Consider the following 26684-nt stretch of genomic DNA (forward strand, 5'->3'; position numbering starts at 1 on the left):
CTATCTCTAAAACAAATTCTTTCTCATTGAATCACCAAGGTTAAGGGAGATATTTCCATAAGCAGAAGCAAATTAATTTGGAGTTTTTCATTAACAATAATGAGATGGGGCAGTAAGAACCTAACCTTTCATTGTTTCTTTTTGCTTTATGACAAAGAGAGCACCTTTTCAAGCTGCCTAAAAAGGAATTACTTGCTGCTGAGTTTTGTGTGAGCTTTTAGTGCTGCTCATGAAAAAAATCTTTGGCTGCTGAAATAGTGGGTATAAGTTCTTGTGTGGAATATAGGAAGTTAAAGTGATAAATCCCTAAGCAACTTGGAAATAAGATTACACTAAAGGTGAGATTAGTAAGAGCCAATATATAATGAATGAGATCAACCATCAAAATAGCCCCATGGGTTGTCTATAAATATATACCTGAAAAGGTCTGGTAACACCCAGGTCATTCAAGGGGTAAAGTAACAAGACAAAACTAGGGTGGGTCTAACCAAAGCTATGAGTTTTAATCTGGTACATGTAACTATGAATAACTAAAAAGCCTCTTAACAACACAGAAGTGTCTGCTTAGACCCAGAAAAGAAAAACAAAAGGAGTAAGTATTTGGAAGTGTTTTTTTTTTTTTTTTTTTTGAGGTACACAGGCCTCTCACTGCTGCGACCTCTTCCGTTGCGGAGCACAGGCTCCAGACGCGCAAGCTCAGAGGCCATGGCTCACGGGCCCAGCCGCTCCGCGGCATGTAGGATCTTCCTGGACCGGGGCACGAACCCGTGTCCCCTACATCGGCAGGCGGACTCTCAACCACTGGAAGCCCCTGGAAGTGTTTTTATAGTACTCTTTCGGCAGGAGAGACTCTAGCATGGCCACTAAAACAATAAAATATTAATGGTTATGTGCATTTAATGAGTGTATCAACTTGTGTACGTTCAGTAAAGATTAGACTTGCCCAAAGGGATGTTCAGCTCTTTGCCCTAGAGGTAATCTCTAAGCCCTTGGGCTGTCAGACCTGGTAAGAATGTCTGTTTACTTAGGGCCTAGGCCATGCTGGATAGTCTAGGCTAACAATGTGATTGGTGGTGCAGAGGGTGGGAGGTAAAGCAAGACTGGGCCCTGCAGTATCAGCTTGCCCTCTGGAAGGGCTTTAGCCTAAGGTAAGGCACACGGGCAGTCAACTAGTCTACATGACTGAGCCCCAGTAAAGACTCCACATCAAGACTGAGCGTGCTTCCCTGCATATGGTAATGCATCTTTCCTAGAAATAAGCACTCTGCACGGTTCCACTAGGAGAGCACACCTGAAGGCTGTGCACATGGAACTCTTCTGGACTCTGCCCTATGTGTCTTTTCCCTGGGTTAATTTGAATCAGTATGTTTTCATTGTAATAAACTGTACCAGTCAGTATAGTGGCTTTGCAGATTTCTGTGAGTCCTTTAAGGGAATTATCAAGCTTAAGAGTGATCTTGGATTGAGCTTTTACTTTTCTTTTTGGCTGCACCATGCAACTTGTGGGATGCTAGTTCCCCACCCAGGGATCGAAACTCGGCCCCCTGCAGTGGAAGCATGGAGTCAGGATTCCTAACCACTGGACTGCCAGGGAATTCCCATGAGGTGATCTTGGGACCTCCTGAATTTGCAGTTAGTACCAGAAGTGAGGGTGATCTTGGCAACTCCAGAACTTTGCAGACATATTATTTAATCCTCACAGCAAACTAATGAGGTTTAAGATCACATGGCTGAGAAGAGAACATAAACAAAATATTTTCTGACATAAATCATAACAGTATTTTCTTAGATCAGTTTCCAAAGGCAAAAGACATACCAGCGAAAATAAACAAATGAGACTTAATCAAACTTATGAGCTTTTGCACAGCAAAGAAAACTGTAACAAAATCGAAAGATGACCTATGGACTGGGAGAATATATTAGCAAATGATGTGACCGAGAAGGGCTTAATTTCCAAAATATACAAACAGCTCATACAACTCAATATCAAAAAAACAATCAAAAAATGGGCAGAAGACCTAAATAGACATTTCTCCAAAGAAGACATCCAGATGGTTATCAGGCACATGAAAGATGCTCAATGTCACTAATTATTAGAGAAATGCAAATCGAAACTACAATGAGGTACCTCCTCACACCAGTCAGAATGGCTATCATCAAAAAGTCTACAAATAATAAATGCTGGAGAGGGTATGGAGAAAAAGGAACCCTCCTAAACTGTTGGTGTGAATGTAAACTGGTGCAGCCACTATGAAAAACAGTATGGGAATTCTTTTAAAAAAGTAAAAATATTGTTACCACATGACCCAGCAATCCCACTCCTGAACGTATATCCGGAAAAAATAAAAACTCTAACTCGAAAGTATAAGTGCACCCTTGGGCTTTCCTGGTGGAGCAGTGGTTAAGAATCCGCCTGCCAATGCAGGGGTAACTGGTTCGATCCCTGGTCCAGGAAGATCCCACGTGCCGTGGAGCAGCAAAGCCCATGTGCCACAACTACTGAACCTGTGCTCTAGACCCCACAAGCCACAGCTACTGAGCCCATGTGCCACAACTACTGAAGCCCACATGCCTAGGGCCCATGCTCTGCAACAGGAGAAGCCACTGCAATGAGAAGCCTACACACTGCAATGAAGAGTAGCCCCTGCCCACCACAACTGGAGAAAGCTCATGCGCGTCAACGAAGACCCAACTCAGCCAAAAATAAAATAAATAAATAAATTTATATTAAAAAAAACAAAAGGATACATGCACCCTAATGTTCGTTGCAGCACTGTTTACAATAGCCAAGACATGGAAGCAACCTAAGTGTCCATCCACAGATGAATGGATAAAGAAGATGTGCTATATTTATATAAAATGGAATATAACTCAGGCATAAAAAAGAATGAAATATTGCCATTTGCAGCAATATGGATGGACCTAGAGATTATCATACTAAGTGAAGTACATCAGACAGAGAAAGACAAATATTATATAACACTTATATGTGGAATCTAAAAAATAATACAAACAAAGCTATATACAAAATAGAACCAGACTTACAGACTTAGAAAACAATATTATGGTTACCAAAGGGGAAAGGTGGGGGGAGGGATAAATCAGCAGTATGGGACTTGCAGGTATATACTACTATATATAAAATAGATAAACAATAAGGATTTACTGTATAGCATAAGGAACTATATTCAATATCTTATAATAACCTATAATGGAAAATAATCTGAAAAAGAATGTATATACATATATATGTGTATGTATGTGAAACACTTTGCTGTATACTTGAAGTTAACACAACATTGTAAATCAACTACACTTCAATTTAAAAAGAAAAAGAGAAAAAAGATTACATAGCTAAGAAGTGGCCAATTTAAGGTTTGAAACCCAAAAGCCTGACTGCTAAAGTCATACATTAATCACTTTTCAGTTCTCACACTAGTGTAGAAATCAGTAAGGATGGTACTCTGTAAACAGGGAGGATTTATAAGACTTCACCATAACTCGAACACATAGTCTCAAGACTATCCATTTTTTATGCTGGCCAACCAACTTCTTGATATCTAATTGTTTTAAAATGTAGGTTTTATTATTATTCAGGTATAGTAAGGACAACAGATTTAGGAGTTGACTGCCATTAAAAAGATAGTTCAGTATTTGTTTTTCTCCTTCTGAATTACTTCACCCTGTATGACAGACTCTAGGTCCATCTACCACAATACCGTATGCTAACACATATATATATGGACTCTAAAAACAAAAATGGTTCTCAAGAACCTAGGGGCAGGACAGGAATAAAGACACAGATGTAGAGAATGGACTTGAGGACACGGGGAGTGGGAAGGGTAAGCTGGGACGAAGTGAGAGAGTGGCATGGACATATATACACTACCAAATGTACAATAGGTAGTGGGAAGCAGCCACATAGCACAGGGAGATCAGCTCGGTGCTTTGTGCCCACCTAGAGGGGTGGGATAGGGAGGGTGGGAGGGAGGGAGATGCAAGAGGGAAGAGATAGGGGGACATATGTATATGTATAACTGATTCACTTCGTTATACAGCAGCAACTAACACACCATTGTAAAGCAATTGTACTCCAATAAAGATGTTAAAAAAAAAAAAAAAGTTCGTTACAGTTCCCAAAAGCAGGGGAGATTCCATGCCATGCAAGGCTACACAGGGAAGCACCAGTGTCAGTCAGGAGGCAGAGGAAGTGGAGGCGAGAACTTGTATTGTGATTTCCATAGGAAGAAACAGGGAAGGCAGGCTAAGAAGGTTTAGGATTGACTAGTTTGAATACTTTCAGCAGCCTCTGGGGTCTAGGGTCTGTCTCTAGTTGTCTGATAACTGCCCCTGAGGTGATTAGGGCTGGGGAATAGTGGCCCAGAGTGTGAGATCCCAATAAAGGAGGTGGTTTGGGTATGGACTCTGATAGGTTGGTTTGCATATGAAAGACAGCTCAATGGTGTCTCTAGAAACTCGCTAGCCCTGGGAGGGGCAGACCCTCCAGGGTCAGCAAGACCCCAGATGGCAAAGTAACAAATACAGAAAATGAGATGACATGATTATTTAATAATCCATACTGCCAGGTAGCAGGAAACAAGAAATAGGGTATACACCCACAATGAGTCAATATCACCCCCAAGGAGGTGAAAATTAGTTCCAAGGAGTGGAGAGGATGGTGAAAAAAATGTTACTTTTTATGTATAAAGCACAGGACTACGTATGTGAATAAATATACAGAATATATATGGTATTAAAGCTTCATGGGTGGGGGACTGAGTGTGCCCCTTTGTGGCAAAAGGAGAGTGAAAATAAAATAAAAGTTGAGAAAAACTGGAATAAACTATCCTAGATAATGAATGTAAATATTCTGTTAAGTGAAAAACAATCCATTATAATAATATATTATTAATGTACTAATATATTAATATAAATTTTTTTCTGATTTATATATAAAGTCATATAAATTTGCTCAGCAAGTGTTTGTCCATAAGACCTGATCAACTCTGTGCCAAGAAAACCTAGTCTTCAACACCACAGAACTGAGAATCAGACTCTGAAGGGTGATGAGTGGAGTGAAACACCACTATTCTCTGCTTGGGCACCACCATTTCTCTAAAAGATTTCCTATCTTCTCCCTCTAAAATATCATTAATGTTATAAAGACATCTTGTAAAACAGAGATTTGTGCTTTTAAGTGGCTGGGGGTGGAGGAGCAGCTCTATACTCACCAAGAGTTTGCTGATCTTAGATTGGCTCGAGTATTTCTGGGTTAATTGTTCTTTCTCTTTTTTATAATTTCTGCTGCATCTGAGAGAATACGGGAGGTAATCAGAAATGCAATGGGTAGTGCCCACTTTGGCAAAATGAAGTAAAATTGGCCTGATACAAAGAAGATTAGCATAGGACTTGCATAAGGATGACACAAATGTTTTTGAGACATTCCATTTTTTCTTCTTTTTTTATTGAAAAAAAGACATGAGAAACTACCTGGGATAATGGAAATGTTTTATATCTTGTTCTGAGTGGCTTCAACTATAAAAACTTATTAAACTGAACACAAGATCATTGTATTTTATTGAATATTAAACATGCTTTAATTTTTAAAATGAGTGCTGTGAGAAGACTGAAACAATGATTTAACTCTGGGGTTTGCAGGGTTGACTGCCTTATATATAACTAAGGTTGAACAAATAGAGCACTAAGCATAAGCTTATTGTACTTTATATAACAGATGAAACTGCATTGGAAAATCACATATTTATAAATTGAAGAGTTCATGAGAAAATGGAGGCCCACAGATAAAACTGACTTTACAAATATTGCAGCTGGAAGAAGAGCAGCACTAGAGGGAAAAGTATCCAAGAACATGCCCGGATTGCTTACCGCATGCTAGGTATTGTACTGGCATTTCAAATTCCTTACTTCATTGATTGTTTATCCCAACCCTATGAAGAAGTCACTGCTAAAAATCCATTTTTACCTTTTGAACAATGACAGGTTAAGTGACCTACCCAAGGTTACAAAGCTAAAAATGGTAAAGCTAAATCTTGAGGCTCTATTTCTGATGTCAAAGTCTGTACTCTTGACAACCAAGGCATATTACTTCCATTCAGTCATTGAAGGTTAGCTTAGGCTAGTTTAATTATGCATGATGAGCCATTAAATGGCAACTTGAATCACATTGGCCACTCTACTTTTAAATATGTAAAAGTATATATGTGCTATAACAATAGCACAGCCAAACCTGATTATTTTAATCTCTTTAATTCGGTTAAATGGCAGAATTTTAATGTCTCAGTATGGTCAGCAGCATTCCATTAAGTCAATACAGCAACTTCAGGCAAATTAATGTACATATAAAATACAGAGCTGCAAAGAAGACGGGAGGAGCTGATTGAGTTTACTGAGTCATTCTTGTGATCTTGACCCTAGATTTTTATGCACTTGGCTTGTCGGGTATACATAATTTGTGAGTAGTTTGCATACCTGTGCTAATTTAATTGCATTATAGGTGAGCTAAGCAGAGGAAGCAATAATGAACACATTGAAAAGAGAAGGTTCCAAGCTGTCTAAGTGAGGGTAGAGAGAGAAAAAAAAAAAAAAATTATTATTTGAGGGAAGTTTTGAAGCTTCCTTTACACTGGTTATGTGTGTGAATATTTGTGTGTGTGTGTGTGTGTATGTGTGTATATATATATATATATATATATATATATAAAATCGATGTCATTGTTGTTACTGATGCACATAAAACTCAACAGCATGTGTGGATCTGTGACAAAAAGGAATCCTTTTGGACTTAAGCCAAATCTTTCTACCTCCAGAAGAGTAAAACCTATTCTGAAACTAATATGCAGCAAACAAGGGACATTTGCCTCCAGTGTTGCAAATGACATGTATTATGATCCATATAGGCAACAGTTTCCTACAACCAGAATGCTGGACAGAGAAAAGCTTCCTGGGCAAAAAATATTTATTTTAGGTTTTGAAAGATAGTAGTAGTTTTCCAAGAAGACAAGATAAGTATAAATATTTTCGGAAGAGGCACTAGCAACTAAAACAGGTATAGAGAAATCAAAAAACACGGTGTCTTCTTAAAGCATAAATAGTTTGGTAAAAGTGGGAATTTGTAGTACCCTAGGGGAATGAATCACGGAAGGCTTTTTGGCCATGCACGGATTTTGGATATTATCCTATAAGGATCTTTTAGATGAGTTTGTCCATTATGAAAATATGAGATTAAAAAAAAGGGTAATGGGGGCCTAATCTGAACGTATCAAAAGGAGGTTGTAGATTGAAGAGTTATTTGGGATGCAAATAAGACTATTCTAGACAGATAAGCAATCACACATGTATAGAAGAAAAAAAAAAGAAAAAGCCCAAACCAAAAAACAGCCTTGCCCTAAGTACCAGGGAACTGGGTCAGTACAGGAAAACTGAACTGGAAGATTTTTTTTTTTTAATATAAATTTATTTATTTATTTATTTTTGGCTGTGTTGGATCTCCGTTGCTTCATGCAGGCTTTCTATAGTTGCAGTGAGCGGGGGTTACTCTTCGTTGCATTGTACCGGCTTCTCATTGCAGTGACTTCTTTTGTTGTGAGGCACGGGCTCTAGGCACGTGGGCTTCAGTAGTTGTGGCACATGAGCTCAGTAGTTGTGGCTCGCGGTCTCTAGAGCACAGGCTCAGTAGTTGTGGCGCACGGGCTTAGTTGCTCCGCGGCATGTGGAATCTTCCCACACTAGGGCTCGAACTTGTGTCCCCTGCATTGGCAGGAGGATTCTTAACCACTGTGCCACCACAGAAGTCTATTGGAAGATTTTTAATAGAAAAACAGTGGAAACAGTTTCACATCATATTTTTCAGTGGAGGCTTGGGAGGAAACCCACTGTTCTCCAGGAGGTAATTGAATGTTCCCATTTTCTATATTTCAATTGAGAATTTTTTCACTATATTTTGGGCTACTATTTATCTTGGTCCTTGACAATATTCATTTTTGAGGTTATAGTGTATAGTCATTTCTCATTTTGTATTTTTGTTTTTTTGAAATAAAAAGCATTTTAAAAACTTCTAATAGTTTGTTTTTTTAACCAAAATCAAGTCCTCAGAGACTATAGAAAAACTAAGTGTACAATGGGATGGCAAATTCTGTATATCTAGTACCGGCCTATGGATGTGTATGTAAACACACTATGCTTTCTATAAAAGATCAGGTGAAAACTGTGCCCATGGAGAAGGACTTTTGTGCAACAGACACACATTCTAATTATTTCATCCTCATTGGCTTCTATACAGCTCAAAGGAATGTAAGGAAGGGGGTGAAGGTGTAGGAAAGAAAAAAAGTGGTATGTATAGATGGAACTGATGTTAGCAAAAAAGTGCTTTATTACACATCAGGCAGTTTTTTGAGCTTGCTTAGTTCCCGATGGAAGGTTTTCACTGTAGGGGGCAATTGACCATAGGAAATGATCAGTGGGAAGCCTATGAATTGTAAAAAAAAAAAACAACAAAGGCTTTTGCAAGTCATTCTATGTGGATAAAATAGGTAAAAATCCTCACATTGGGGGCATTTATGAGGACCCACTGGCCTTACCTCTTTACCTCCCATTTCCCCTAATTGGCTTCACTCCTCAACTTCTTCTCTTTTCCTCTTAGGCAATGTGAAATAGACCTTTATACATTACAAGATTTCTTTTATATTTCTATCTGGACAGGGAGAATGGGGAGAAATCATACTGAAAAGGGCAACTTATCATACCTCGTTTTTCCCCCTGTTTATTAAAAAAAATAAGAGTACAACTGAGGGACTTCTGCTGAGTGTGGCAGCCACTTCAGCACTGTAAAAGGGGCTCCAGCTGTAAAGGGTCTCCAGCCAACTAGATGGAGCAGCACTTCTCACCACAGCCACGTTCAGGTTGTCTTTTCCAAACAGACAGCTAAATTAGGAGTTAAGAGATGCCCACGTAGGCTTTTATGCTGCAAATAAAAGATGAAAGAGCCCTAACTTACAGGAAATATTAAAGAAAGAAAAACACCTAGGCGGAAAGCAGAGTAGCTAAATGACTTGCATTTGGGTTTTATTTTGCTGGTCAGTTCACAGGACTCAATATTTTGTTCATTTTAAATTCATTCTAAATTAAACATATTTTTGTGAAAATTTCCCAAAATGGTTAAAATGAAACAGGTCTTTTTCTCTCCTAGGTAATTTTGGGAGACTGGTTGGAATTTGTTAACCCATGTGTGAAAATCGCGTTTACATTTGCATGAATATCTGCAGGTATGTGATGTTCTCATATATAAACATAGATCTACAAATCTCTTTTCAAAGGATAGGTAACCCTTTAGTAACATCAGCCATCTCTGTGGTTCAATGCTGACACCCTTCTGGGTACGGCTCAAAATGACGTCTTTCAAAAATTCATGGAAATAACTCTTTTATTTTGAGATTTTACTATCTTGTACTAGCTTTCATTTTCTTCAATATACTACTAACATACATGCAAAATCTTATCTTTTACATTACACAATTAACATTTCCATCACAAAAGTCACATCCTGTTTCCTTTTTTTTTTTTTTTTTTTTTTTGCGGCACGTGGACATTTCACTGTTGTGGCCTCTCCCGTTGCGGGGCACAGGATCCGGACGTGCAGGCCCAGTGGCCACGGCCCACGGGCCCAGCCGCTCCGTGGCACGCGTGATCCTCTCGGACCGGGGCACAAACCTGTGTCCTTCGCGCCGGCAGGCAGACTCTCAACCACTGCGCCACCAGGGAAGCCCCTGTTTCCTTTTTTAGTGATCTTATTATTTGGGCAGTGCCTTGAAGTTGGTACATGAATCAATGAATATTTATTAAATGAATGAAAGTAACAAAGCCCTAAAATTTATTGATAAGATTACATCTGTCTCTAGGAACTAAAAAATAGCAATAATTAAGAATAAACATTTCATAGTTCATAATCTGTACAAGACGCTGTTTTATTAATTTATATAATCCTCATAAAACTTCATGAGATGTCATTATTAATATCTCAGTGTTACAGATAAGAACAGTGAGATGCAGAGATGTAATGTATTCAAGTTGACAGTGGCAGAGCAAGGATTTGAACCAATGCAGCCTTCAGGCTGTGCTCTTAATTACTATGCTATATATAGCTTTCCTGACAGACTATATTTATTATGTCTGTTGCAAGTGCTTTACATGCACTAATTCATTTGTACCATGAATTCTATTTACAGAAGCTGGCTGTAAGCCATGATGGGTTATATTAGCACTTTCATTGGCCTTTAACAATACCAAACATAGGCTGAGGATTTCATACTTCTGTTGTTTTATTCTAATGCAGTGGTTATAAAAATGTGGATTGGAAAACCAGGGGTCCCCAGTATCCTTTTAGCTCATCCATTTGCATAGTCAAAGCTCTTCTAGATACCAAAGAAAGTGTTTCGTAATTTTTTTGTTCTTTTCTCTTCACATATTTTATAAAATTTTTTAAAACACGCAGTATTCATTGTGGAAGAGATAAGAAACCCTGAGTGTAAAAACTACAGCAAATAAATGGAAAATTTTAAAAGAAATCATGGACTTGGGATTGGTTCACGTTGGCAGAGTAGAAGGACGTGTGCTCACTCCCTCTTGTGAGAGCCCCGGAATCACAACTAACTGTCATTGACAGGAAGACACTGGAACTCACCAAAAAATTACCCCACATCCAAAGACAAAGGAGAAGCCACAATTAGACGGTAGAGGGGCGCAATCACAATAAACTCAAATCCGATAATGGCTGGGTGGGCGACTCACAAGCTAGAGAACAATTATAACACAGAAGTACACCCACTGGAGTAAAGGTTCTGAGCCGCACGTCAGGTTTCCCAAACTGGGGGCCCAGCAATGGGAGGAGGAATTCCCAAAGAATCAGACTTTGAAGCCTAGTGGAATTTGATTGCAGGATGTCTACAGGGAAACAGAGACTCCACTCTCAGAGGGCACACACAAAGTAGTGTGTGCAGCAGGAACCAGGAGGAAGCAGTGACCCCATAGGAGGCTGAACCAGACTTGCCTGCTAGTCTTGGAGGGTCTCCTGCAGAGGTGGGGCGTGCCTGTGGCTCACTGCAGGGACAAGGACAGTGGCAGCAGAAGTTCTGGGAAGTACTCCTTGGCCTGAACCTCCCAGAGTCCACCGTAAGCCCCACCAAAGAGCCAGTAGTCTCCAGTTGTGGGTCGCCTGAGGCCAAACAACCAACAGGGAGGGAACTCTGCCCCACCCATCAGCAGACAAGCAGATTAAAGTTTTACTGAGCTCTGCCCACCAGAGCAACACCCAGCTCTACCCACCACCAATCCCTCCCATCAGGAAGTTTGCACAAGGCTCTGAGATAGCCTCATCCACGAGAGGGCAGACAGCAGAAGAAAAAAGAACTACAGTTCTGCAGCCTGTGGAATGAAAACCACATTCACAGAAAGAGACAAAATGCAAAGTCAGAGGACTATGTACCAGATGAGGGAAAGAAGATAAAACCCCAGAAACACAACTAAATGAAGTGGAGATAGGCAACATGCCAGGAAAAGAATTCGGAATAATGATAGTGAAGATGATCCAGGACGTCAGAAAAAGAATGCATGCAAAGGTCGAGAAGATGCAAGAAATGTTTAACAAAGACCTAGAAGAATTAAAGAACAAGCACCTAGAAGAATTAAAGAACAAACAAACAGGGTGAACAATACAATAACTGAAGTGAAAAATACACGAGAAGGAATCAATAGAATAACTGAGGCAGAAGAACGGATAAGTGACCTGGAAGACAGAATGGTGGAATTCACTGCCACAGAACAGAATAAAGCAAGAAAAGAAATGAAGACAGCCTTAAAGACCTCTGGGACAACATTAAACGCACCAACATCCGCATTATAGGGGTCCCAGAAAGAGAAGAGAGAGAGAAAGGACCTGAGAAAATATTTCAAGAGATTATATTTGAAAACTTCTCTAATATGGGAAAGGAAATGGCCACCCAAGTCCAGGAAGCACAGAGAGTCCCAGGCAGGGTAAACCCAAGGAGAAACACGCCAAGATACATAGTAATCAAATTGAGAAAAATTAAAGATAAAGAAAAATTATTAAAAGCAATAAGAGAAGAACAAATAACATACAAGGGAACTCCCATAAGGTTAACAGCTCATTTCTCAGCAGAAACTCTACAAGCCAGAAGGGAGTGGAACGATTATCATAAAGTGATGAGAGGGAAGAAACTACAACCATGATTACTCTGCCAGCAAGGAACTCATTCAGATTCGATGGAGAAATCAAAAGCTTTACAGACAAGCAAAAGTTAAGAGAATTCAGTACCACCAAACCAGCTTTACAACAAATGCTAAAGGAACTTCTCTAAGTGGGAAACACAAGAGAAAAAAAGACATACAAAAACAAACCCAAAACAATTAAGAAATGGTAATAGGAGCATACATATTGATAATTACCTTAAATGTGAATGGATTAAATGCTCCAACCAAAAGACACAAGTTTGCAGAATGGATACAAAAACAAGACCCGTATATATGCTGTCTACAAGAGACCCACTTCAGACCTAGGGTAACATACAGACTGAAAGTGAGGGGATGGAAAATGATGTACCATGGAAATCAAAAGAAAGCTGGAGTAGCAATACTCAAATCAGATAAAATAGACTTTAAAATAAAGAACGTTATAAGAGACAAGGAAGGATACTACATAATGATCAAGGGATCAGTCCAAGAAGAAGATATAACAATTATAAATATATATGTACCCAACATAGGAACACCTCAATATATAAGGCAAATGTTAACACCTATAAAAGAGGAAATCGACAGTAACACAATAATAGAGGGGGACTGACACCTCACTTACACCAATGGACAGATCATCCAGACAGCAAATTAATAAGGAAACACAAGCTTTAAATGACACAATAGACCAGATAGATTTAATTGATATTTATAGGACATTCCATCCCAAAACAGCAGATTACACTTTCTTCTCAAATGCAAACAGAACATTCTCCAGGATAGATCACATCTTGAGTCACAAATCAAGCCTTGGTAAATTGAAGAAAATTGAAATATCAAGCATCTTCTGACCACAACGCTATAACATTAGAAATCAATTACAGGGAAGAAAATATAAAAAAACACAAACACATGGAGGCTAACAAAGAGATCACTGAAGAAATCGAAGAGGAAATAAAAAAATACCTAGAGACAAATGACAATGAAAACATGATGATCCAAAACCTATGGGATGCAGCAAAAGCAGTTCTAAGAGGGAAGTTTATAGCTATACAAACCTACCTCAAGAAACAGGAAAAATCTCAAATAAACACTCTAACCTTAAACCTAAAGGAACTAGAGAAAGAAGAACAAGCAAAACCCAAAGTTAGTAGAAGGAAAGAAATCGTAAAGATCAGAGCAGAAACAAATGAAATAGAAACAAAGAAGACAATAGCAAAGATCAATAAAACTAGAAGCTGGTTCTTTGAGAAGATAACAAAATTGATAAACCTTCAGCCAGACACATCAAGAAAAAGAGAGGGAACACTCAAATCAATAAAATTAGAAATGAAAAACGAGAAGTTACAACAGACACTGCAGAAATAGAAAACATGATAAGAAACTACTACAAGAAACTCTATGCCAATAAAATAGACAACCTGGAAGAAAAGACAAATTCTTAGAATGGTATAAGCTTCCAAGACTGAACCAGGAAGAAATAGAAAATATGAACAAACCAATCACAAGTAATGAAATTCAAACTGTGATTAAAACTCTTCCAACAAACAAAACTCTAGGCCCACATGGCTTCACAGGTGAATGTTATCAACATTTAGAGAAGAGGTAACAACCAGCCTTCTCTAACTCTTCCAAAAAATTGCAGAGGAAGTCACGCTCCCAAACTCATTCTACGAGACCCCCATCACCCTGATACCAAAACCAGACATAGATACTAGAAAAAAGAAAATTACTTACCAATATCACTGATTAATATAGATGCAAAAATCCTCAACAAAATACTAGCAAACAGAATCCAACAACACATTAAAAGGATCATACACTATGATCAAGTGGGATTTATCCCAGGGATGTAAGGATTCTTCAATATACACAAATCAATCAGTGTGATACACTATATGAATAAATATGATCATCTCAGTAGATGCAGAAAAAGCGTTTGACAAAATTCAACACCCATTTATGATAAAAAAAAACTCTCCAGGAAATGGACATAGAGGGAAGCCACCTCAACATAAAAAAGGCCATATACAACATACCCACAGCAAACATCATTCTCAATGGTGAAAAACTGAAAGCATTTCCTCTAAGATGAACAAGACAAGGATGTCCCCTCTCACCACAGCGATCAGAGAATAAAAAGAAATAAAAGGAAAAGAAGAAGTAAAACTGCCACTGTTTGCAGATGACTTGATTCTATACATAGATAATCTTAAAGATGCCACCAGAAAACTACTAGAGCTAATCAATGAATTTGGTAAAGTAGCAGGATACAAAATTAATGCATAGAAATCTCTTGCATTCCTATACACTAACAATGAAAGATCAGAAAGAGAAATTAAGGCAAGAGTCCCAATCACCATTGCAACAAAAAGAATAAAATACCTAGGAATAAACCTGCCTAAGGAGATAAAAGACCTGTACTCAGAAAACTAAAAGATACTGATGAAACAAATCAATGATGACACAAACCGCTGGAGAGATATACAAGTTCTTGGATGGGAGGAATCAATATTGTGAAAATAACTCTACTACCCAAAGCAATCTACAGATTCAATGCAATCCCTATCAAATTACCAATGGCATTTTTTACAGAACTAGAACAAAAAATCTTAAAATTTGTATGGAGACACAAGAGATCCCGCATAGACAAAGCAATCTTGAGGGAAAAGAATGGAGCTGGAGGAATCCGACTCCCTGACTTTAGACTATACTACAAAGCTACAGTAATCAAGACAATATGGTACTGGTACAAAAACAGAAATATAGATCAATGGAACAGGTTAGAAAGCCCAGAGATAAACCCATGCACCTATGGTCAAGTAATCTATGACAAAGGAGGCACGATATGGAATGGAGAAAAGACATCGCTTCAGTAAGTGGTGCTGGGCAAACTGGACAGCTACATGTTAAAGAATAAAATTAGAACACTCCCTAACACCATACAGAAAAATAAACTCAAAATGTATTAAAGACATAAATGTAAGAACAGCCACTATAAAACTCTTAGAGGAAAACATAGGAAGAACATTCTTTGAAATAAATCACAGTAAGATCCTTTTGATTCACCTCCTAGAATAATGGAAATAAAAACAAAAATAAAGAAATGGGGCCTAATAAAACGTAAAAGCTTTTGCACAGCAAAGGAAACTGTAAACAAGATGAAAAGACAACCCTCAGAATGGGAGAAAATATTTGCAAATGAAGCAACTGACAAAGGATTAATCTCCAAAATGTCTAAACAGCTCATGCAGGTCAATATTAAAAAAACCAGTCAACCCAATCCAAAAATGGGCAGAAGACCTAAATAGACATTTCTCCAAAGAAGACATGCAGATGGCCAAGAGGCACATGAAAAGCTGCTCAACATCACTAATTATTAGAGAAATGCAAGTCAAAACTACATTGAGTTATCACCTCACACCTGTTAGAATGGGCATCATCAGAAAATCTACAAACAACAAATGCCGGAGAGGATGTGGAGAAAAGGGAACCCTCTTGCACTGTTGGTGGGAATGTAAATTGATACAGCCACTATGGAGAACAGTATGGAGGTTCCTTAAAAAACTAAAAATAGGATTATCATATGATCCAGCAATCCCACTACTGGACATATACCCAGAGAAAACCATAATTCAAAAAGACACATGCACCTCTGTGTTCATTGCAGGACTATTTACAATAGCCAGGTCATGGAGGCAACCTAAATGCCCATTGATAGAGGAATGGATAAAGAAGAAGTGGTACATATATACAATGGAATATTACTCAGCCATAAAAAGGAACAAAATTGGGTCATTTGTAGAGATATGGATGGACTTAGGAACTGTCACACAGAGTGAAGTAAGTCAGAAAGAGAAAAAGAAATATCGTATACTAACACATATATGTGGAGTGGTTTGCAAGGCAGAAATAGAGACACAGATGTAGAGAACAAACATATGGATACCAAAGGGGGAAAGCGGTGGGTGGGGAGTGGTGGGATGAATTGGGAGATTGGGATTGACATCTGTACACTAACATGTATATGTATCTATTTTACTAATATGTAAACTAGATAGCTAATTAAGAAAATAAATCATGCATCTGCTCCTTAAATCCATTAATTTTAAGGAGAAGGGGTTTTGAGGTCACCCATATCCCACCGAACTGGATCTATTAACTACTGAACCATCTTAAATTCCTTATTAAAGATGTAACAAGTGATGATTATTCCACAAATTTTAAGAATGATTCTTTACTCTCTAACTTCTGTTAATGGGATGCCAATACTTTAGTGTATGTACATTTTATTTTTTACCATTTCCAGTAAAGCTGCTCTTTCCTCTAATCCATACCAAAGTTATGTTAAGGTAATGCTAAAATAAGCACTAGTTATTCCTAATTCTATAAAGACAACCAACAAATTCTTATATATTAATTTTACATCCCCATGTGATTCCCTAATTGAACTTCTAGTGAGAAATACCAGGAATGAAAATGTTCTAATAAAAAATACATAATTCCATAAGCTTTGCCATTCACACAAATGCTTAATTCCTAGGCTATGTAAGTTTTTTTCAGTCTGCAGTTAGCTGTTTAATCGTTTCCTAGGACCAGTATAAAAGTCATTACTTATTTTAAGATATTCATACAGAGAGGCCTCATTATAGTCCATTGCAATCAGTATATTAGTTATCTTATAACTAGTTCCAAATTTGGGCTCTGTTTTTTTATTTTTAACATGAATAAGTTTGTGTCCTTCAGATATGGTATTACTATTACATGTACTATATGTAACTATCCTACACATAAACATCAGACTTTGTAGACATATATCCACCATTAAGTTAAAGGGTGGCATCTTTATGATATATACTAATCTCAAAGCATATTCTTCTCAATTAAACATAATTAGAATTTTTGATAACAAAGCAAATAATTAATAATAAAACTTTTTAATCTACTGTATAAGCATCACCTTCCTTGAAATTTCTGGGTTAGACCTAGATTCATTGACATATACTATCTCTTCTATTACACTTCTATAATATTCCTTAGGCAAAATTATCTGCCAATTATAGAATAGAAAAAGTGTGGTGGGAAGACTCTAAAAATGACCCCCAGTGACCCTGCCTCCTGGTATTGGGCATCTTTGTGTAATCCCCTGCCCTTGAGTGTAGGTTTGACCTGTGACTTGCTTCTAACCAGTAGAACACAGCAGAGGGGATGAAATGTCATTTCCATGATTAGGTACATAAGATTATAACTTCCCTTTTGCTAGAAAATTGTCTCACTTGCATAGTCAATTTGCACAGTTTAACAAAGTAAGCAGCTGTTTGTAGATACCCATGTGATAATGAATTGAGGGCATCCTTTGGCCAATAGCCAGCAAGTGGCTGAAGCTCTCAATCTAACAATATTAAATAAACTGAATTCTGTCAACAAGCATATGACTATGAAAGCAGATCCTTTCCCAGTTGGGTTTTCAGATAAAAACCCAGTCATGGCCGGCACCTTGTTTGCCACTTTCAGATGAGACCTCAAAGCAAAGAACCCAGATGAGCTGTAGCCAGACTACTGACCCACAGAAACTGTGACATAATAGATGGGTGCTGTTTTAAGCCTCTAATTTAATGGTATTATTGTACCATAATATTATTATACCAGTGTTATAATGCAGCATCAGAAAATTAATATAGTAACTCAGGCACCTGTTCTCTTTGAAGCCAGAAACAGAATTAGGGCTTTGATTCCTAGAGGTGCTCCTCTTCTTAAAAGTAAAAAAAATAACTAAATTATATGAAAATATGGGAATGAACCTAGAATGCCGAGAAAATAAGTGGCACTGAGGATTACAAAAATATGAAATCCAGTTGTATACTGTACAATGAGTAGAATACTTGCCCTTGCAAAACAGTTTCATACTTAACTAATGTGGAAAAAATATTTATGATCATGACCAAGAGCCTGGTTATATCAGCCTCTTATGAACCCATTTCTTTTTTAATTTAAATCTTCACTTATATATTTTTCATACATTTAAAGTTTCCAATTGACCAATAAAAAATATTAATCCATGGTTCCTCTTTGAATAAGTGAAATTGTCTTAATAGAAGAATTTGTCACATCTTATCTTCAGATTCACAGCTACCTTTACTTTGTCTATGCTGATTTTTATTTCACCGTTGCTTTTTTTCTGATGATAATCTTGATGTTAGAATGGTTATATTTTTCTGAGAACTATAAGATTCAGTGTGAAGTTAGCAGCATTATATGTTGCCTTTTAAATTCTGTGCCTATGTATATAGAGGATTTCATCTTGGCCTTTTAAAAAATCACTACTTTAGCTCACACATGAAGGAAAAAGAGAGACCATGCCCATGAAAATTATACCAATGCTTTTCAGCACAATAAGTCAACAATAGAATTAAAATAAAATAAAATAAAATAATTATTTGAGACAATACATTTTATGCATTAAACTTGGACTTCTACAGAGCTGATCTTTAGGTGTATCTTGTGAAAAGCTATAGAATGAATTCCTCCAGGATTACTTTTAAAGGAAGAAATTAAATTTTCCATGCAACACCATTATGTATATAAGAAAAAATATTCATAGATGCATGATAAACATTTTAATTGGATTACACTTTTATAGCTAGAACTGAAATATAATTTTATGTCACAAGCATTCAGGCACATTTTATCAATTTTATGTTCTTTTACCCATATGAAATGTGTGATATATGATATAAATATACACACACTTTGTATAGGAGTTACATTTTTGAAGGCTAAAAACAAAAAAAGCCAGAGAAAATGTCAATAGAAGATGCTTGCCTTTATCTTAATGCTGTGTTTTAAACTAAGAGAATATTCACTATAACTACATATTTGCCATCCTTGCTCAGGCTGATGATACTATTTTGAATTTGAAAAACATTATCAAGACTTGCTCAAAATGAACTACCAAGTAACTGTGGTTCTATAGTGACTTCAGAAAACAGAACACCCTGTCTTCCATGACTGACTGATCTAGGACTGTGGAAACAAACTATAGGGAAAGTCCATTAACTGAAGTACCTCTTTGAAAACTGGAGAAGGAAGATGGACATTGTCAGACTCTAACCCTGATAGGTGAGATATAATTACTAAAATTTCATACATAGGAATGCTAAGTTAGTTTTGTCTCTCTGGGATATTGGGATAAAACAATGAGTTAATTCTTCTACCATTCCTGAACAAAGGTCTTAGAAGAGTAGCTGAAAATGGTTGATGAGATATTAGTAGAAAGGATGAATATTAAAATGTCTTGAAATAATACACTGTATACTGAGTGTGTCAAAAGTTTAAAGCTTTGAAAAGCAGAAGGAAAAGATCTTCTGGAGAGATAGCCTTGGTGATAGGAGTGATGTTGGTAGGATTGTCAGGGTGACGGCTGATGGTGAGCAGAAAGGGTGTTTTGCTCTGGAGTGTTTGGAAGGGCACAAATGTGTGGAATACATACACATCAAATATTCTATTCAGTAGTCTTTTGTAAATGTTATTACTGTTTGGATTCTTTATACAGTATAAGCCTGACTGAGCAGAATAAAATGCTCTCAAATATCAATTTTCCACACCCATGAATAGCCTAGCTGTTTAAGTCATGAGGCATTAACATTGACACAAACACATCACAAGGATAGAGCACCCTATGTGGAAGGCACACACCTAGCAAGAAATGTCATCTTGTAAACTCAAAACTGCATAAACATAATACCTGGAGACACACATATACACAAATGCTTAAAACTGCATGTATAACTTTGTGTCTCAAAAAGATGTAGCACAGAAGTTTAGATGTTTGGGCTACTTAAAAAAAAACACAAGAGAACTTAAAAAAAACACACAAAACAAAAATAAACTCTATATTGCTTGTCGTAAAAATTTTTTGTTTACATTGATTTTTTTTTTTTTGTAAAAGATGAAATCTCAAAAAAGCAAAGATTTGGAATGATTAATAAAGCAGCTTGCATGATTTGATGATGCACATATAATCACGGTATTTGAGAAGTCAGTTCTTCTTAATATGACCTCCATATAGAAACAGCAACTCCAAGTTTTTCTCCCCTTTTGTAGGATATGGGTAAGTGAGTGCGTGTGTTTTATTCATTGTGCATCTCTGGAGAAAATCAGGTCACCTTCAATGATCTTATCAGTCAAAGAAAATAGGACTGCTTCACAGAGCTATTAAAATGGAAGAGAATTAAAATGTATAAAAAGCTTTCAGATGCCAGGATCAAAGGGAAAAATGTCACAGACTAGTCAGGGATTGCTGCCTTTGCTGAAATTCATGATTTTGATTAACATGAAGTTGTATATGGCTATAACATTGTAAGCAGTTGTAATAAAATAAAGTAGGAAACAAAGGCCAAGGACATTACAGAAACACGGAGGAAAGCATCAAAAAATACTTCTAACAAGTGGAAAAAATAAACAACTAGACGAGAATTATAATAATATGCTTTTTGGTAATTTATGTATGATTCACAAAATGCTTTAGCATATACCAGGGAATTTAACCCTCACAAGTGAGGAAAGAATTGTTACCAATACTTCACTGAGATGGAGATAAAGTTGAAGATAGTTATAAATTTGTGCAAGTTCAAAGAACTAGTAGGCAGCAGGCTACTGTTTTCTTCCATGTCTCTAAAAACAACCAATAGAACACTGTAAAATCTCCATAAATATTTGTTAAATGAATAAGCTTGCATTTAAGCCTATTTTTCCTAATTCCAAATCTAATGTTCTTTCCAGTCAGCTGACTTCCTTAATAAGTGATGAATTTATGCAAAACCATTTCTATTTTATTTGAAACATTGCTGAGAGAGAAGTAAATGAAATATTTATGAGGAGTCTGTTTTTAAAATAGAATAAAACAGGAGTAGTATCTTAGGATGACAGTGTCAAACCAGGATGGAAAAAAATCGATTCACCTATTTTTTTTGGTTTGTTTTTGTTTTGCTGTGTTGGGTCTTTGTTGCTGCGTGCGGGCTTTCTCTAGTTGTGGCGAGCGGGGGCTACTCTTCGTTGCGGTGCACAGGCTTCTTATTGCAGATTCACCTATTTTGACTGGGACTAATAAGAATACCATAACACTATCACTCAACAGATTATGTCTTAATTACATGTAAAAGATTTGAGCACTTCTTATGAGTTAACACAGAGAAATGGAAAGATAAGTATTATACATATCCATAGTCACTTCTCCTAGTTGTACCAACTATTAATGTTTTGCCACATTTGTGCTTTCTTGCTCTCTTTTTTGCATGTTCTCTCTGTGTCTTTCTTTCCTTTTTTTTTTTTTTTTTTTTTTTTGCTAAACCATTTGAAATCAAGTTTGGGACCTCCAGTTTGTGCCCAGGATGTACAAAGCTGGAAAGTATGCCAACTCAATGAAAAATAACTAGACAAATTACAAATTCATAACTTTTCTTGAACCAGAAAGCTGAGATTGCAGGAATACCACCTAGCCTAAAATCTAAAGAAAGATGTGCCTATAAGGAGATAGGATAAGCTAGCATTTGTTTGCTTGGTAACAGATTGGTAAGGAAGAGCGTGGGCCTGGCGGCTGCAGATAGAATAGGCCCTTGTTGTAGAAACTTGAGGCCAGATATACAACGGAACAGCAGCCACCATAGCAAAGGCAAGAAATCTCACTCACACACTCACATTCCCTTCCCCTATCTCTCCTATAGAAGCAAAGCTTTAAACTGTAGGGAGAAGTGCCTTCAGGAAGGGATGAAAACCCATTGCAGCTGGGGATAGGAAACAAACAAAACCAAACCTCTATACCTTTCCCAGAGTTATAGCTCGGAGGAGGGCAGGAAGACTGAGACAGCCACACCCCTGAAATCCAGGGACATAGTGTTTGCCTAAAACAGAGACTTAATCAGAACAGGAATGACCCTCCAACCACTGTATCCCAAAGCTGCAACGAGTTCAGTGAAGTCTAACAGTGGGATTCAACTTTGGGAGTTTCAAAAAACATCTGGGTAGAGACTCTCTGAGGTACAGTGCAAAGAGAAAACCCCAAAGATGAGGATGGAACAGACATTGAGAAAAACCCACTGACAAACCAATCCTCACCCTAAACACAGTTATCCCCAAAAGGAGTTGAAGCCAGTGGTACACTGATGGTCATCACAGCAAATCTAAACCAGCACTACTCCTAACTAGATTGACTCAAATTCCCACACTAATGGCCTACCAGAAGTAAAAACATGCCGCTTCCAGATATAGATACTATATAGTTTCTGTTTTTCTACCTGAGATATCCAGCTTTCAACAAAAAAAAATTATAAAGTATGTGAGAAAACACACAAAAAAACATAGGCTTCCCCCTCGATGCAGAAGAAGAATGTTCTTATGAAACCTTTCATAAGCTAAAATGGTATAAAGTGAAGAAGCAATTACCTTAGAACACATCTTGCTAACACATGCATGAAATAAATTGATATAGAGCACAGATGTTCACCAACACAGTTCAACTCTGTGGTGGCTTAATGCTGAGATTCTGAGTGTAGTCCCCAGGAGGGAGGTTGATGGTGCCACTCTCACTGCTTGGGGTGCACCCTGCCTCTATAAAGCCGAACTCTGTTTTTGCTTTTCACCTTTTTTTTTTTTTTTTTTTTTTTTTGATAAAAGCAAAAATCCGGTTCTGATTTCTTTCAGTTAGTGAAAACAGGCACTAATGTAGGTTTTTTTGTAAAATTCAAGCGGCATAAAGTGAACTTCCTAGAAGTGGGGGTTACCTGTACAACCAAGGGACAAGGCAGTCAACAGAACCAGGATCAGATATGACACAGATATTGAAACTATCACAAAGAGAACTTAAAATAACTATGATTAATATATTAAAGCTCTAATGGAAAACATTATATGCAACATCAGCAGGGTGCTTTCTACAGATGGATGGAGAAAATCAATTGGATATGTTAGCCATGGAAAATACAGCAGCAGTGATGAAGAAAGCCTTCAACAGTCTCATTGGCAGACTCGACACACCTGAAGAAAGAAAGCTGAAAGAGCTGGGAACTACCATGGATGGGTTCCATTGTTCTTTTGAATACATTCAGGACTATGTCACCATTTACGGTCTGAAGATTTGGCAGGAAGAAGTATCTATATTATAAATTACAATGTGGAACAAGAGTGTAAAAACTTCTTAAGAACAAAGATTCTAGACTGGCAAAGTATGTACCAGTCCATATGTACCAGTCCACTCATATTCCAATACCAAAGTTTACCCCTGTGGACGAGTCCATAACATTTATTGGTTGACTCTGCAGAGAAATCTTGCGGATCACGCACCCAAAGTAGGTGTATCTGAATTCCACTGAAGAGCTTATTTTTCTTTTTTTTTTGGATTTAAAAAGTTTTAATAAACCAGAGAGTCCACAGACCCAAGTGAGTAAAATGTTAGCTGGAAAGCAAGAGAAGCATAGACTAAAATAAGAGGTGGCTGAATAGACCTTATAATTGTTTTCATGTGTTTGGACTGGGGTCTCCTCAGTCACACTGAGGAAAACATGCAGCCTCAGAGAAACTGAAGTTAATAAACCCATTAGAAAGGCTCCAATTGTGGCAGGAACAAGGGTGTGAGCTAAGTAGATGTGATATATGTTTAGAGACACTGTCCATGGCATTCAAAGTCCAGTGGAATTGAAGATAAGTCAATAGGAATCTTTAAACTAAAATACAAAGAGAAAAATGAGTGAACAAAGCAGAACAGAGGCTCCAGGAGCTGTCATACAATATCAAACTGTCTAACACATGTGTAATTGGAATTCCAGAAGAAGAACATGAGACCAGGGAAGAAGGAACATCAATCAAGATTAAAAATATGCAGGTAAGTTATAATCAAACAGAAAATCAAGACAAACAGAAAATCTGAAAGACAAACAAAGAGAAAGGACACAGGAAAACAAATACAAAAATTACAGAAACGTCCCTTCAGAAGTCATGCAGGTGAGAAGAAAATGGAGTGATATCTTTAAAGCACTGAAAAAAAAAATCTGTCTGCCCATAATTGTATACCAGTGAAAATATCTTTCACAAATGAAGGAGATGTTAAGATTTTCTTTAGACAAACAAAATACAGAGTATATTGTCAGCAGACCTGCAGTAAAAGATATATTAAAGAAAGCTCTTCAGGCAGAAGGAATGTGATGCTAGACAGAATCTAGACAGTAAAATTGTGTGCTAAAAATAGAATAAACAAAGGTAAATGTACAATTCAATTTTTTAAAATTGCTTTGACAGTAAGTTGCAAAATATCATATTTTATCTCTAAATACCTCAGCATTTATTTCCGAAGAAAAGGATATTATCCTTCAATAATCATGATAATATTAGCACAATTGAGAAATTTAATATAGATACAACATTTCATTATAGCCTTTATTAAAATTTATCCAACTGGCCAAAAACATATATCCTTTGTATCTGCTTTTGTTTCTCAGAATCAAAGCAAGACTGTGTTTTCAATATAATCTCTTTAGTTTTTTAATCTGGAACAGTTCTCCAAAGTTTACTTTTATCACATTGATGTTTTTGAAGACCCTGGGCTGTGGAGACAGTTGCCCAATCTAAACTGTATGGTGGTTTCCACAAGATTAGATTCAGGTAAAATATTGTTGGCAAGACTATCACATGTGTGATGTTCTCTACTTCCTATTGTATGAGGGAGCCTGTTATATCAGTTAGTCTCTTTATTAGTGACGCTGTTTGATCACTTGGCTAGAGTGGATTGTGCACATCTTGCCACTGTGGAAGTCTCTCCCTTTGTAATGAAGAAGTAATCTGTGTACTGATAATTTGAGATACACCCTGGCTGTAACTCATCCTTATTCTTTTTGTTCCATGGATATTTATTTTTGTACTGAACAGTTCTACAGGAATAATAAACATACAAAGAAGAAAGAACTCATGGTCAAAACCCAGATCTGGTTATCTTCCCTCTTTACTTCAGAAATGGCATCATGATTGAACCAAATGTTCATTAGACACCTGGGAGTCCTCCTTAACATCTTCCTCTCACCTCTCTACATAACACAATGCCAAGTCCAATTGTTAACCCTTGAATTCAGTCCTAATTCTACTTAAATAGTTCTACTGCTACACCCAGATCCTTACACCAAACCAATGTGTTTTTTAGCCTTGATTACGATGATTGCCTTTTAACTGCCTTTTAACTCTCACTCTTTTTATTCTTTCAATATATTCACCATTGAGGAGCCAATGTAATCTTTTCAGTTTACAAATTTGATCATTTCTTTCTTGTTCCTCTTCCCTATCCTACCTCTTCCTTCCAGCTAGAAAATCTTAAATGACTGCATTCCTTTGGGACAAAGGGAAAACCCTTAATAATTTATAAAAAGACCTACAAATTCCTATTTGGTTTGGTCCTGCCTCTCCCTGTTGCCTCATCTACTCTTCCTGTTTTTACTATCTGCTCTACCCTTCTATTGGCCTAGAACTACTTGTGTTTCCTCCCACCTAGTTTTCCTTGGAGTTTTTTTTTGCTTATGTCACAACAAATGCCTCTTCTCCACTGTATATAACTAATGGTCAATTACTATTCATATTTTAGAAAGTCAGTTCCTCAAGGTAGTCTTCTTTGGAGTCAGATGTGCTACCATTACACCATGAGGTCCTGTGGGGGCCCCTGAAGGTAGTCTTTTTTGAATTCCCCAAACCAAGTGAGATTTCCTGTTACAGGCTCTTAAAGTAATTTGTCTTTTAGGGAACTACTCACAGATGTGTTTGTGCGTGTGTGTGTAAGAATAAACAATCATTGGACTACAAGCTTTATGAGGATTTGTCCATGTCAGTTTTGCTCAGTACTTTACCTACAGCATGGAGCTTGGTATCTTAACTCAATTTTATTCATTGGGTTCCTCCTATATGTTCCTCACTGATTTAGGCTTTGGGGATATAGAAGTGAAGAGTAGAAGACATGTTACTAATAGTTGTTAAATGGTTGACTGTGATTTTATGAGGTTACTGTGGACTCCAAAATCAACACAGATAGTTTCTAATTATACTTCCTACCACAATTACAATCTGGAAAGAAAAAAGAGAGAAGGATTTAGTGGCTGTCATTACCATTGCTCAAACCACAGGTCACATTTATGACAGAAAACCTGACAGAAAAAACGTTTGTGATGGGAAATCTGGAAAGTTCACGGGATACAGCTAAATAATTTAGTTTGGGGTAGAGTCCATTCTACTGCATATGAAAAGATTCAGTCTGAAAAATGTGTCCTCTATATCTTTGTATTTAAAGAAATAAAAAGTTGCAGGGTACAAAATTAATGCACAGAAATCTCTTGCGTTCCTATACACTAAGGATGAAAGAACAGAAAGAGAAATTAAGGAAACAATCCCATTCA

The 26684-nt window shown here is 37.2% G+C and overlaps 1 protein-coding gene and 1 non-coding gene across 2 annotated transcripts in view; one reads left to right on the forward strand and one right to left on the reverse strand.

Moving 5' to 3' along the window:
- Positions 1-26684, reverse strand: part of CNTN6 (contactin 6) — a 237857-nt gene that overhangs the window by 176524 nt on the left and 34649 nt on the right.
- LOC115859172 (U6 spliceosomal RNA) lies at positions 5350-5454 on the forward strand. Its single transcript, XR_004041953.1, has one exon. It is a non-coding gene; the product is annotated as a U6 spliceosomal RNA (small nuclear RNA).

This window comes from Globicephala melas, chromosome 11, assembly GCF_963455315.2.
Source record: "Globicephala melas chromosome 11, mGloMel1.2, whole genome shotgun sequence".
NCBI classification, from domain to species: Eukaryota; Metazoa; Chordata; class Mammalia; order Artiodactyla; family Delphinidae; genus Globicephala; species Globicephala melas.